At 36.9% G+C, this 14,102-nt stretch overlaps 1 long non-coding RNA gene across 2 annotated transcripts in view; it reads right to left on the bottom strand.

Moving 5' to 3' along the window:
• The window catches only part of LOC123383155, a 122,277-nt gene extending 110,081 nt beyond the window's left edge, over positions 1-12,196 (bottom strand). For both annotated transcript variants that reach the window (XR_006592596.1, XR_006592597.1), the window contains exons 1-2: positions 12,051-12,196; positions 11,093-11,298 (exon numbers count right to left, since the gene is read on the bottom strand). This is a non-coding gene — a long non-coding RNA (uncharacterized LOC123383155). The remainder of the gene's footprint in view (positions 1-11,092; positions 11,299-12,050) is intronic.
• Positions 12,197-14,102: the final 1,906 nt, after the last annotated feature.

The raw sequence follows: 14,102 nt of genomic DNA, 5'->3' as shown, positions 1-14,102 counted from the left end.
TTGTAGTTCATCACGGACTTTTCATAATAGTAAATTGGTAACATCCTAAGTTTTCAAAAATAATGAATTGAGACAACTAGACAAACATTAAAAATGGAATGAAGCGTAGACACTTAAATAAAAAAATATATGTATTATATTTGGTAATTATTCACTGACTTCTGGTTACATCAGTATGGCAAACTAACAAAACCTGAAAAACCTCTAGTGACACCTAGAAATTCTAGATGAACTACATGCTTTCTTAATTATTGTATGGATGGAATCAAGTTCACGAGAAGAAAAATTTGTGCTCCAAGATGAAGGAAGGTACTGAAGCACAGGGCAATTAACATGTGCATTGACACTGTAGTTGTTTGGGAAGATGTTTATTGGTCTTGATACCTAAGGGCTTGGGTGTGCAGGGATTAGAAAAGAAATGAAATAACTACATATTTCACAACCACTTCAAGTTTATTTTTCTTCTTTTTTTTTTTTAACAGCGATGCAAGTTAATATGCTCTCTACCATATATATGGATTTCAACTCAATCAACAATACTATAACAATTCTAAACTATTTTTACCCACTTTCCACATGTTGCACTGTATTCATTGCCCTGGCACTGTCTTTGTAATAATCAAATTTTCCTTCCTCAACTCTCTAAAATCTATTTATACAGCACACATCCATTGTTAGCTATTACAGCCTCTCACAAAAATGTTTTCAATATGCAGTTTATATTTTTTTAGGAAGTCAAATAAACTTTGACTCACAATATTCAAAGCTGATTTGGAAACACTCTGCAAACTCTTTAGAGCTGTCCCAAACTGCATCAAGGGGCAAGCACGTTAAACTTTTTGCACAGTATTCAGTGCTATTTTATTCTTAAGTATTGGATATTCCCAAAAACTTGTCACTACATAGGAGGTCCAAGAAAGGCTTCTCATCTCACCTTTGCATGTTTTTTCCCCTCACAAAACGCATAATAGGATTGACCTGACTTGCAAAAATGTTCTAATTAATGATTAATTTGGAAATGTTCACAAAGCATTAAATACCTGCTAATTATCAAGATGAAAAGGGCCTAATAGCCTCAAATTATCAGCCATGATTTGTCCTTATAAAACTCCTATAATCATAGGCTTTCAACAAGCTTTTCTTTGTTATTGCCAAAAGCTAGAGCACAGAATTATAGAGCAATTCTAACAGGATAAAGAATGTTTTCCTCTATTCAGAGTAGAGTCTATTAAATATAAAAAAATAAATATGTGTTTTGCTAGTTATGAAACAGCACATATCATACACTCAGCCTAATAATAATTAAAATTTCCTAATTAGAAAATATTCAGACTTAGTTGAAATTTAAATATGTAGTACATATATGGAAAAATAAAAGTCACTTGTGTACCAATTGTTTCTGTCCTTATCTTTGGTCTTTTCTAAATGTAATTGGGATGATGGTTATATGTATAGAATTTCTGGAGTTCATAAATAGGCTGGTTACAAATGTTGACTGAAACACCAGTAATTGTGTCACAAATACCTTCCTGCTGTCTCTAAGCTCTGCTCTTGTTTTCCCATCACATCCCTTTGCCTTCTCTACTTCCCCATCTCCCAGTCACACACTATTTCTATGTTAAGTCCCTACGCCACCAAAAAGTTTCTCGATTAGTGTTTTGTACCTAGTTGCTAAATTCAGTCAATACTCTGTGGTCCCCTTGTTAGTTAATCTCTGTGCAAGCATTTGATACTGTTGATCTTTGGTCGTTCAACTACTTGCCTCTTGCACGTTTAGCAGCAATGTTTGGATTTTTCTCACATTCCCAGTCCCTTTATTTCAGTGGTTATGAGAACTTTTCCCCCTTCTGTTACCTTCTTATGTGCTGTCATCTCCCCAGGATACTTTCTTCGGCCTTTTAGCTCTCTGCATATTATCCCTGAGAAATCCCAATCTACGGGTATAAATTCAAACGCCAACTGCATGCCGATAACTTCAAAATCCCTACCTGTCCTTTCCCTACACCCAGAAAACAAAATCCCACTGCTTTTATAATACAGTATAGATAAAAGACTTTATATGATTAACTTAGATTAGAAAATATACATTTAATTATAATGTTTGAGAAATTAGTACTTACATATGAATTTCTAAAGAAATGAAAAAATATATATGAGGAGAGAAAACCACACATGCTGTGATTTAACAATGGATACCTATGAGGCGACACAGCATCTTTATTTCTTTAGGCTTTCAGAAGTTCTAATTCTCCACACCGTATGTTGATATGATAAAGACTTGATTGGTATCAGCTTTGTTTATTGACTAACACGCATTAATATAAAGCATGAAATTCATAAAGCATGAATTTAAGAAATATGATTATTCTTAAGAATCCCCTCTGATCACTATTTTGTTATTTTGACAGCCAAAAAGAGAGATGGCCTGGTATTTTTCATTCCAGGAACTTATTCTGTCTAGGTTTTCTTTTATGTCCGCAGATGCTGTCATTTTAAACCATTCCATCTTTGCTCTAATATTTACATAATGTATCTCTCTACCATTTCGCAGCTATGTGACTTTGATAGATTTCTTAGCCTTTTTCTGCCTCAGTTACCTCATTTGTAAAATGGGGATAATAATCATCTGCCCCATGGGGTTGTAGTGAACATTAAATAGATTATTTGCTACATAATTATTTCTAGCATTAGTAGTATATACCAACTTTTAAGAAGATGTACCAATTCTTCAATTATCACAAATACGTGTGTGTGTGTGTATATATATATATATACACACACACACACACACACACACACACACACACACACACACTCGCCTCTCCAATCAAATGCTTAGAATTCTTATCTTTTATGTCAGACCTGAACATAACATTTATATAATCCTCATCAATGCAAAGAATAGAAGCAACACCACAAAAGCAAATGAACACAGCAGAAAAATAGGTTAAGTGAAACAGACTACCAAGAGGAAGAGAACTGAAATACAAAATAAATTATGGGGGGCTCCTAGGTGGCTCAGTCAATTAAGCATCCCACTTCAGCTCAGGTCATGATTCAGCCCCACATTGGGCTCTCTGCTGTCAGCCCGGAGCCCGCTTCAGATCCTTTGTGTCCCTCTCTCTCTGCCCCTCATCCCGTACATGCACACCCACTCTCTCAAAATAAACATTTTTTAAATGTCTTTTAAAAAACAAAATAAATTATAAGGAAAAATATGAAAAAAAGATTCTGGGAAAAGTAAAGAATGTTAAAGATTGGCTAAGAATTTTGAACACATGAATATTTGGAGTCCCTGGAGAAGAAAACCAAAGCTAAGAAAGAAGACAGTACAAAAAATATAATTGAAAAAAATTTTAATCAACCAATTTGAAATTGAATCTTGACACAGCCCTAGCACACTAAGAATATTAATCTGAATGTACAACACCAAAGTATAAAATTATTGTGTATTTTTAAGAATTTTTTGAGTATCCAGGGAAAAATAAGGAACATCACATATAGGGGAAAGAAAATTAGACTATTATCAGATGCTTTGAGAACACGTTTTTGTTTTTTTTTTTTTTTTTTTGCATTTAAAAAAAGTAGAGTATTTAAATATTGAAAAAAATGAGCAAAGAATTTTAGGAAGCAAAGAATTTTAAGCCCTACAAAACTAATCAAGTACAAATGAACAAACTTTTCAACACACAAGGAATCAAGGAATCCTGTTTGCTTAGAAACTTCATCAAGTATTTACCTAAGAATGAGCCTCAGAAAACTAGAATGACTAGAGGGACAACACTGTAAGCAAAGTTGACAAGCACTAATTAATACTTGGACAATGCTTTAAGATTAAATGAGGTTTCAAAGAGGGTATATACAGTATGTAATGAATATATGTTCTGATGATGTCAATATAGTACAACTATTTTTAAACAATGAGAGGAATGGAAAGGTATATGAAAATATTTCAAGGTGCTCTATAATCATATTGGTGATGATAGGATTATTGGCATTCCAGGACTGCGTATAAAATATGGAATAAAACAACGAAGTAATTATGGGGTATTCTATGTCTTTTCTAATTAATCTCTGTGTCCTTGAGAACCTGGATTCTCAGTATGTTAAAATTAATGCACATGCAGTAGAGACTAGGTTAATAAAAGCTCTATGGTTTGAATTAGAATTGGAAATTTATTATAATATCCAGATTTTATACACACACACCCACACACATATATTTATATATATAAATCCTAGCTATGTCCACTGAAATGGGCTGGAAGTGTGACTAAATCAGTAGGCAAGATCATCGCTATCATGCAGATTATGGTCTTAAAATACTATTTAAAAAAAAAGAAAGAGAAAGAAAGAGGGCTTCTTGGAGAAAGGCTGATTCCAGGGCTAGGGCAGGAGATGTACACGATGAACCTTGATAACCTTTTATTTTCAGATAGGAAGGAAGCTATCAAAGACTACTATCATTAGGAATCTGTTGAGGAGCATCTCCATGTCCATTGGTGGAATAAGATTTAATAACGATAATAATGAAAATATATGTTGACCCTGCTCTTAGCACACAGCCTGCTTGGGATTTTCGCTGTGTCTGTCTGTCTCTCTCTCTCTCTCTCTCTCTCTCTCTCTCTCTCTCTCCCCCTCCCCCACTCAGGTGCACATGCTCTCTCAAAATAAAACACGAAAAGAAATTTAAATAAAAGAATAAATGAATTCAGTAAAGCTGCAGGATACAAATTGTTGTGTTCTGTACACTAATAAACTAGCAGAAAAAAATTAATAATCCCACTTACATCAATAAGAATACACCTAGAAAAAAAATTTAACCAAGGAGGTGAGAGACCTGTATTCTGAAAGCTGAGACATTGATAAGAGAAATGGCAAATAACACAAATAATTGGAAACATATAATGCTCATCTATTAGAAGAATTAACATTGCTAAATGTCCACATTACCCAAAGGAATCTACAGATTCAGTGCAAGGATAGGGACATCACAAAGATGGTGACCAAGACATCACTGAGAGGATCCTAGAACACTGGGGTAAAGGTGATGACACCCTTCCATCATAGAGAAAAGACTGCATTAGGAGGGTAAAAGCAGCAGTCACTGGTTGACTGCATTGCCCCTCCCCCAAGCCAGTGTGGCACCGTTCAGAAGGGTTTCCCAGGAGCCTTCAGTTGCTTCACTAGGAGAAGAGAACCTGGGGTGAGGGGGGTACAACCAGTCTCCCCCAGCATTTTCAGTTGCTTTGTGGGGGCGCCTACTCTGATCCTGCTGCACCACAGGGAATCTGCAGGGCTCAACCATTGGGAATCTAACAATGATGAAGAAGGGGGTTGCAGGGCTTACAACATCTAGCATACAGATCTGGGCAGACCAAATTCATACCTGCCATGCCCAAGTAGTAATCTCAGCCAGTGGCTTTGTCCATCTGCACAACCAAGTTGGGGACACATTCGGACCAGGGAACATGGTGGGATGCAGATCTGCCTGAGATTCTTCAAGGAGGAGTTTTGCCCACCCTAGAGTCCATTTGTCCCACCCAAAAAAAGGAGGTGAATCACAGCCCCATTCAGTGTGGCGAGTATCCTCCAGCCCCATTTGATCATAAGGGCCAGGGACAAGTCCTGGGAGCACTGGAGCTGAGAGGCAGAGCCAATAATTTGCAGAGCAAAGCCAAGTGGCCGTGTTTGCAGCTTTACTGTCTTCAGAGATGCTTCTCCAACAGCCTCCTGGCAGGAAATCTAATTTGTAGCCCTGTTCATTATTAAATAACAGCTTTATCTTTTCTGACCAGGGAACCTAACCAGAGCCTGTAGAAAGCTGTACAGCCCATTCAGCAGCCCTATGTACTGTGGCACTTACATGGAGAGCGAAGCCTATAGCTTCCCCCATCTGCAAAACTGGTGGCCTCACTCAACCAAGAAAGGCAATGCATATTCTGGTCTAATTTGGATCCCCAAACAATGACTTATCTAGACCCTGAGTCCTGTCCTGCTGCTAGGGCAAGGGAAGCTAATTCATAGCCCCAACTTCTACTGAATTTAATACCCAGTCCTGACATTTAGTAAGCCTGACTAGAGAATCCAGGCAACCATGACACTCAGCCTACAGCCTCCGATCCAGCAGTACTATGTAACAAGTCTCACCCAGTGACACACACCCACACCCTTATGCCCATATTCAAACAGTGGTCTTGTCCCCAAATAATTAATAACAGGCTCCCCCTTCCCAAGGACATTACCAGCAGGCACACCCAGAAACCCAGGCTAAGCTAACCAGTGAAAAATTTCCCCTGCCAAGGCAAACCTGTACAGTCTGGAAGAGTAGTCCCATTACTCAAATGCACATATACCAATGTAAGAAATCAGGGACCATAAAGCCAAATGCAAAAGAATGAAACGGGTCTACTATCTTATATCACTATCTCATACACAAAAATTAACTCAATTGGATTAAAGATTTGAACAGAAGACCTGAAACCATAAAATCTCTAGAAGAAAATATAGGTACACTTTGACATCAGTCTTGGCAATGAATTTTTGGACTGCTACCAAAAGCAAAGGCAACAAAAAGCAAAAAATAAACAAGGAAGACTATGTCAAAATAAAAACCTTTTGCACAACAAAGGAAACCATCAACAAAATGAAAAGGCAACCTACTGAATGGAAGAATATATTTGCAAATCATGCATCTGATAAGGCGTTAATATCCAGAATAAAGAACTCATGCAACTCAATAGCAGAAAACAAACAGTTCAGTTAAAAAATGGACAAAAGACTTCATTTTCTCCAAAGAAGATACACACTTGGCTAAAAGGTACATGAAAAGGTGCTCAACATTACTAATTAGAGAAATAAAAAATTGAAACCCCAAGGAGAGATCACCTTATACCTGTTAGAATGGCCATTAAGAAAAAAGCAAGAAATAACAAGCATTGATGAGGATGTGGAGAAAAGGGAAGCCATGTGTATTGCTGGTGGGACTGTCAATTAGTGCAGCCATTATGGAGAAAGGTATGGAGGGTCCTCAAAAACTTAAAAAAGAACTACAATAAGATTCAGCAATTCCACTTATGGGTATTTACAAGAAGGAAATAAAAACACTAACTTGAAGAGATTTCTGCCCCCCTGTGCTTACTGTAGCACTAATTAAAATAGCCAAGATATTAAAACAACCCAAGTGTCCATCAATGGATGACCGGATTACAAAAATGTGGCATGTATACACACACATGAAGAAAATCTTATACAAAAAGCAAATCTTGGCATTTGTGGCAACCCGAATGGACCTTGAGGTTACATGCTAAGTGAAATAAGTCAGAGAAAGCAAATACCATATGATCTCACTTATATATGGAATCTTAAAAAAAAATAAACAAATAAGAAAATCTGAACTCATAGGACACCTGAGTGGCTCAGTCAGTTAAGCATCTGACTCTGAATTTTGGCTCAGGTCATGATCTCACGGGTTGTGACATTGAGCCCAGCAGCAAGCTCCTTACTGAGCATGGAGCCTGATTAAGAATCTCCCTCTCCCCTCCGGCCTTCCCTCCCCCTTCTCCAACGCACCCCCCAAAAACTCTGAACTCTTTGATACAGACAACATACTGGTGATTGCCAGAGGCTGAGAGGTAAAATGGATAAAGGGATTCAAAAGGTACAAACTTTCACTCATAAAATAAGTCATGGGTAAGTAATGGACAATATGGTGGCTATAGTTAATAATATTGAGTTACATATTTGAAAGTTACTACTGAAGAGTAGATCTTAAAAAGGAAAAAAGTTTGTAACTGTGTATGGTGATGGATGATAACTAGACTTGTGATCATTTGGCAATATATACAAATATGGAATCATGCTGTACACCTGAAACTAATAGATGTCATTTATACCTCAATAAAAACAGAAGAAAATATTGTTAAAAATCATTTTAAACTAATGTTAAAATTTGTATGGTTTTTTACTCCTATTCTATATACATCCATTTGTACACTTAAGATCCTACTGAGTAAATAGATTTGCATTCTCCTTTTTATTTTACACTTGGTATTATTATTTAAAACCTGTAAATAGATTCTAAACACCTCCTCTAACAAATGAATAATATTTGATCATATGAAAATACCCCCTTTAAATTCCATTAAGGGTGAGGCATATTATTTACAATTATGAAAAATGTAGACTATATATACGTATTATACATATGACAGAGTCACTCCCATAAAACTGTGCCAATTTGGGGTGCCTGGGTGGCTCAGCCAGTTAAGCTTCCAACTTTGGCTCAAGTCATGATGTCATGGCTTGTGAGTTCGAGCCCCACATCGGGCTCTGTGCTGACATCTCAGAGCCTGGAGCCTGCTTTGGATTCTGTGTTTCTGCCTCTCTCTACCTCCCCCACTGAATCCCCCAACCCCCCTCCCCAGCGCTCTCTCTCTCTCAAAAAATAAACATTAAAAAATAAAAAAAACCTGCCAATTTAACTGAAACAAAAAATTAAAATTTATGCTAATTTGACAGGCAGAAAACTATAGCTTTTTATAATTCAGTTCTACATTTATTTCCTAACTTTATTATATATTTATTGCTGATTAAAATTTATTTTGTGAGTTTTAGAAAACTTTTGACCGTATTTAAGATGAATTGTTCATCTCTTTGTTGTTCATTTGAATGTAATTTGCCATTATACATTACATATATAAATTTTTACACAGATATATGCAGTTTGCTCTTTGATAAGTGTGAGTTTACTTTTAAGGCAGTTATTCATTTTTATGTAATCAAGTTCAGGTCTTATATATACAATAAAAATCATAAACATAAAAACCTATCAACTTTGGCATATCCTAATAATTCCAAGCAAGCCATGGGCCATGCGTTCTGCCCACACTCAACAGGGGTGATGACACAAAGGCACAAATAACAGCAGGCAGGGGTCACTGGGCAAGAGGCACCTAGAGTCTGGCCAACAGATTTACAACGGAAGAGATACTGCAGATCTGAGAACTTTCCACTTTTATGTCCTGTCCTTCACAATTGTTCCCCCTCACCTTCCTTGCATGACCTTAGCCCTCGAATATTCCTCCTCAACTCTTTTAAATAAAATCCAAATCACAAAAACAATGCCAGCTAATTTTACAAGGACAACTTCTCTCAAGATAACTTTCCTGAAAGTGAAATGAAATTCAGGTGAACGCCTCCTTGCAACAACTTATTATAAAATTCTGCCCTCTTCCCCCATGTTAGAATGCTCCTTTAAAATTTCTCAAGCACAACATTGTCCAACAAAGGCTTATACTAATTGTAATCAGGTGGATTTCTTCCATAATCCATTGGTGAGTTAAGATATTTTTTTCCTTTGTTTTTTTTTCCCACTTAGAAAAATGTCAGCAAAATCTGCCTAACTTCTTGATACAGCTCAGAACATTTATTTTAGTTCAGTTTCTAAAAATGAAATAATCTAAGACTGTGTATTTTTCCAATCAGTTTGACTTCAGATACTTCTCATAAAATTTGACAGGATATTCATGATATTTTTTGAGACACAGCACACATGCATGTGCTCGTGTGAGCAGGAGAGGGACAGAGGAAGAGAGAATCTTAAGCAGGGTCCATGCTGTCAGCAGAGCTGGGAGCAGGACTCGATCTCACTACCTTGATATCATGACCTGAACTGAAATTAAGAGTCAGACACTTGACTGACTGAACCACCCAGACACCCAGATATTCATTATTCTCTAAATGAAAGTGTATGTATTTATGCTCTCTATTCAATATAAAGACACTATTAAATTCCTAAACTGGGGTTTTCTTCCAGAAATTTATTATCAATTTCTACTTTTATACCATAATGGTCAAAAATAAAGCTCAAGAAATTATAGATGTTATTATGTCTTACTTGTGTTTACTGTGAAGAAAGGTATCGTCAATTTTTGTATACATTTTAGAAGAGACATTTTTTGATGATAATTTGATTCAAAAGTAAATAGGATTCAATTCAACCTTGATAATTAAAGAATTTGGACACTCTCTGGATTTTCTTTGAATGGTAGTGGTGTTCAAAATATACAATGTTCAGGGCACCTGGGTGGCTCAGTCAGTTAAGTGCCGAACTCTGGATTTCAGCTCAGGTCATGATCTCATGGTTCATGAGATGGACCCTATGTCGGAGGCTCCCTCCTTGCTGATGGCACATCGCCTGCTTCACATTCTGTCTCTCTGCCCTTCCCCTACTTGTGTGGGTCTGCATGCTCGCTCTCAAAACAAATAAACTTAAAAAAAAAAGTCTACAATGTTCCATGTATTGTCCTTACAATCATAGGAGAAAATTATTTTTAGAACTGTATTTTGTTCCTTTGTGCAAATATAAATTTATCTTTTATTGCCTTTTACATGCTTTATTTTTCCTGTTAACTTGCCACTTTTTAGAGCTGTTTTTACTAAAATAGAAATTATGTGTTTGTTTGGATGGATGTTTATTCTTTTATTTGTATTTCTTTCATATTCATGTTTTCTCTAAGTTGGTATAGTAGAAATCAGACATCTGTGCTATATATTCTACCTTCTCAGAAGTTCTAAAGACTGTTTTAGGTCTGTGATCGTTTGAAAGGAATGCCTAGTGTATTTATCTCTACTTGTAGTCACATTTGTGTGTATTATGCCTCTTCTCTGTGTGGATACCGAAACCATTTCTGCCTTCTCATTAAAGAAAAGGAACCTGACATTTTCCTTCCTTTACCTTTTCTTTTTCTACCACCAAATATTTTTAAAATGTACTCTAAATATGTAGTCCCCTCTTATTAACCAATGAGATGGACTTTTAAAAAATATTCTAAGTTTCATGAAAACTTTGGCATTTGCCTTTTATGATACGCTATTAAGAAAGGTATTTAGTTACTTCAGCTTTCAGCTCAGACATAAAAAGGGCTTGGAAGTTTTCATTCTTGTTCTTTTTTTTGTAACAAGAAAGAAGCTTTACTGAAAAATCCATGATTTTTCTCGGACCCATCAGAAAATTAAGGTTGCAGAGCAAACCATCACGCTGCAATCAGGAGAGACAGGGGGATACAGAGAACAGCTAAGATCAGCTTACCTGGAAAAAATGACTTTGTCGCTATAAACTTGTAAGAATTCTTGAATGGTAGCTTTCATGAGTTGTGGGAAGCTGACTGTAGAGTAGCATGAATAAGAAAGTCCTCCGGGCCACGGTCTTAGCAGCCATCCACTTTTGTGAGGTTTACATCTAGGAAATCCACCAGCTTCTCGCAGTGAAGAGCCAGGAGAAAAATCTTTAGGTTTCTGTCAGGAGAGAAAAAAATAATTTGGAGGCACCTGGGTGGCTCAGCCGGTTAAGCTTCCAACTTGGGCTCAGGGCATGATCTCACTGCTTGTGAGATCGATCCCCGCGTCAGAGTCTCTGCTGTCAGCACAGAGCCTGCTTCAGATCCGATCCTCTGTCCCCCTCTTCTTCCCCCTCCCCCCCTCAAAAGATAATTTGAACTCCTTTCAGAAAATTTTCCATAACGAAGACCAATACTCAAAGGGAGACTTTGAGCCTTATTTGACCTGTTGGAAGGGCAGTTCCCTGGATGTTCTGTCTCATCTTGGGGATTGGGGGGAGACTTATAGACAGTAGTGAAGTTAAAGAAAAACAGGTGTGGGGCCCACTAAAAGCCTCACATTTAATCATAGGATTATAAAATAATTTCTATCCCCCACACCCTACCACCACATCACCACCGAATCAATAAAATAACGAACGGGTTACAGCTAAAAGAACGGCAAAATACAGACTCTAGTTAAGAAAATCGTAGGAAAAACAAAAACAACAGAGCAAACGGAAGCACCTGAGACGATATTGTAGCCTCTGACACCTCTAGCTTTATCAGCCATTAAACACACACCAACTCTTTGCCAGATTAACGGAAATTTCACCCTAAAAATCTATTTATCTCAGCAACTATTATCTGGTACATCATGTCTGTACTTTTAAAATCAATAAAATAGTTGTAGTCTGACATATAAAGAGCTTAGAAGTCACCACTACCAACCTCAGAAGAAAAAGCATCGAACAAACTAAAAAGCAAACCTCTCTTCTTAGATCCATGGGAGAATTCAGGCCAAAGGGCAAATCACTGGCTGAAATACCAGAGAGGTAAATACAATCACAACTTCCTGGGAGCAGAAATCACAGCTGGAATACATCAGGAACACTTAAATCATAATCAACTCATTGCTGAAGACTGAGTGTGAATTAGTTGGAGAGATAACTCCTGGGGTGTCAGCCTAAGGGGTGCAACCCCGCATTTATGAGTTTTACCCCCAGGTTTACGAGTTTTAACTCCACGTGCCTCCCCACGTTCCCACCATGAAGAAGGGAGAAAAATCCCCTACAGGGGAGGGTAAAATAACCATTTCACATACACTCTGAGGGTTCTGTTCTCGATAATGAAGTCCTGACTTCAAGGGGAATTATTCTACAGAGCCTAACCAATGTGAGTTATGCCAGAGCCTAATCTATTTAGGGGAAGGAAAATAACCAAATCCAGCCCCCTGCAGCTTTCCCGTCTCACCTTTGGGGGGGAAAAGTGAGAAGTGCTTGAGAAGGTCGCAGCTTTATTAGCCCACTAAAGACTGAGACATCACGTAGGAATGTGGAATGTTCCCCATCCCATAACCCATGCCACCCACCATGTCTAGAAGGTGCCTGTACAGGGGATTAAAGCTGAAAGCAAATGCAAAGCTCAGACTCTGTTTAAATAGTGTCAAGGGAAGTCCAAAAGCGACTGCAGAGACAAAAACAAGAACGTGAGAGATTTTAGGCTCTGATGGCTACAGTGACAGCAAATGATAAATACTGCATAACCCCTAGCCAGATAAATGTAAACCCTCACACTAAATTCCTCATTCACTTCTTTCACTTGTCAATACGCATTTAAATTTCATCTATGTATTTTCATGGCTTAGTAGCCTATTTCTCTCTTATTGCTGAAGAATATCCCATTGTATAGGTGTATTATGGTTTATCTACTCACATATTGAAATATATTCTGGTTGCTTCCAGGTTTCAATGATTATGAATAAAACTATTAAAAACATACATGTTCAGTTTTTGTGTAGACGTAAGTTTTAAAATCAGTTAGGTAATTATCTTGGAGTACACTTGATGCATTTTATGGTAAGAGTATGTTTAGTTTTATGAGAAATTGCCAAGCTGTCTTAAAAAATAGCTATAACGTTATGCATTCCCACCAGCGATAAAAAAGGATTCCTGTTCCTCCACATTCTTGCCTGCATTTGTTGTTGTCAGTTTTGTTTGATTATAGACATTCTAATAGGTGTGTTGTAATATCTCATTGTTGCTTAGATCTGCAAATCCCTAATGACATAAGACGTTGAGCCTATTTTCATATGGTTATTTGCCATCTGTATATCTTCTTAGGCAAGATTTTGTTCACATCTTTTGACATTTTTTCATTAGGTTGTCTATTCATTTTTTAATTAGCTTGTCTATCTTCTTATGGTGAATTTTAGGAGTTCTTTGTATACATATCAAATGTGCATTTTGCAACTATCTTTCCCAGAGTGGCTTGTCTTTTTATTCTCTAACAGTGTCTTTTGAGGAACAGAAGTTTCAAATCTTAATAAAAATCTTTTTTTTTCAAAAGATTCAATGCCAAATGTGAGATCACCTAGATTTCCTCCTATCATTTTTCCTAGATGTTTTGTAGTTTTGCCTTTAAGATATAGGTTTATGATCCATTCTGAGTTAATCATCTACCTAAGGTTCAATTTCTACTATATACGTTTATATACATGGACATCCATTTGTTGGGGAGACGGTCCTTTTACAATTAAATTGCCTTTGCTCCTCTGTTAAAAATCTATATGTGGTTGACCCCTGAACAACACTGGTGTAGACTGCATGGGCCTACTTATATATGGATTTTTTACAGTACAGTACTATAAATGTATTTTATCTTCTTTATGATTTTCTTCATAATATTCTTTTCTCTAGCTTACTTTACTGTAAGAACACAGTATGTAATACAGGTAATATACAAAATATTTATTATCAACTGTTTATGTTATCAGTAAGGCTG

The sequence above is a fragment of the Felis catus genome, chromosome F2, assembly GCF_018350175.1.
Source record: "Felis catus isolate Fca126 chromosome F2, F.catus_Fca126_mat1.0, whole genome shotgun sequence".
NCBI classification, from domain to species: Eukaryota; Metazoa; Chordata; class Mammalia; order Carnivora; family Felidae; genus Felis; species Felis catus.
This window is presented reverse-complemented; position numbering and strand designations above follow the sequence as displayed.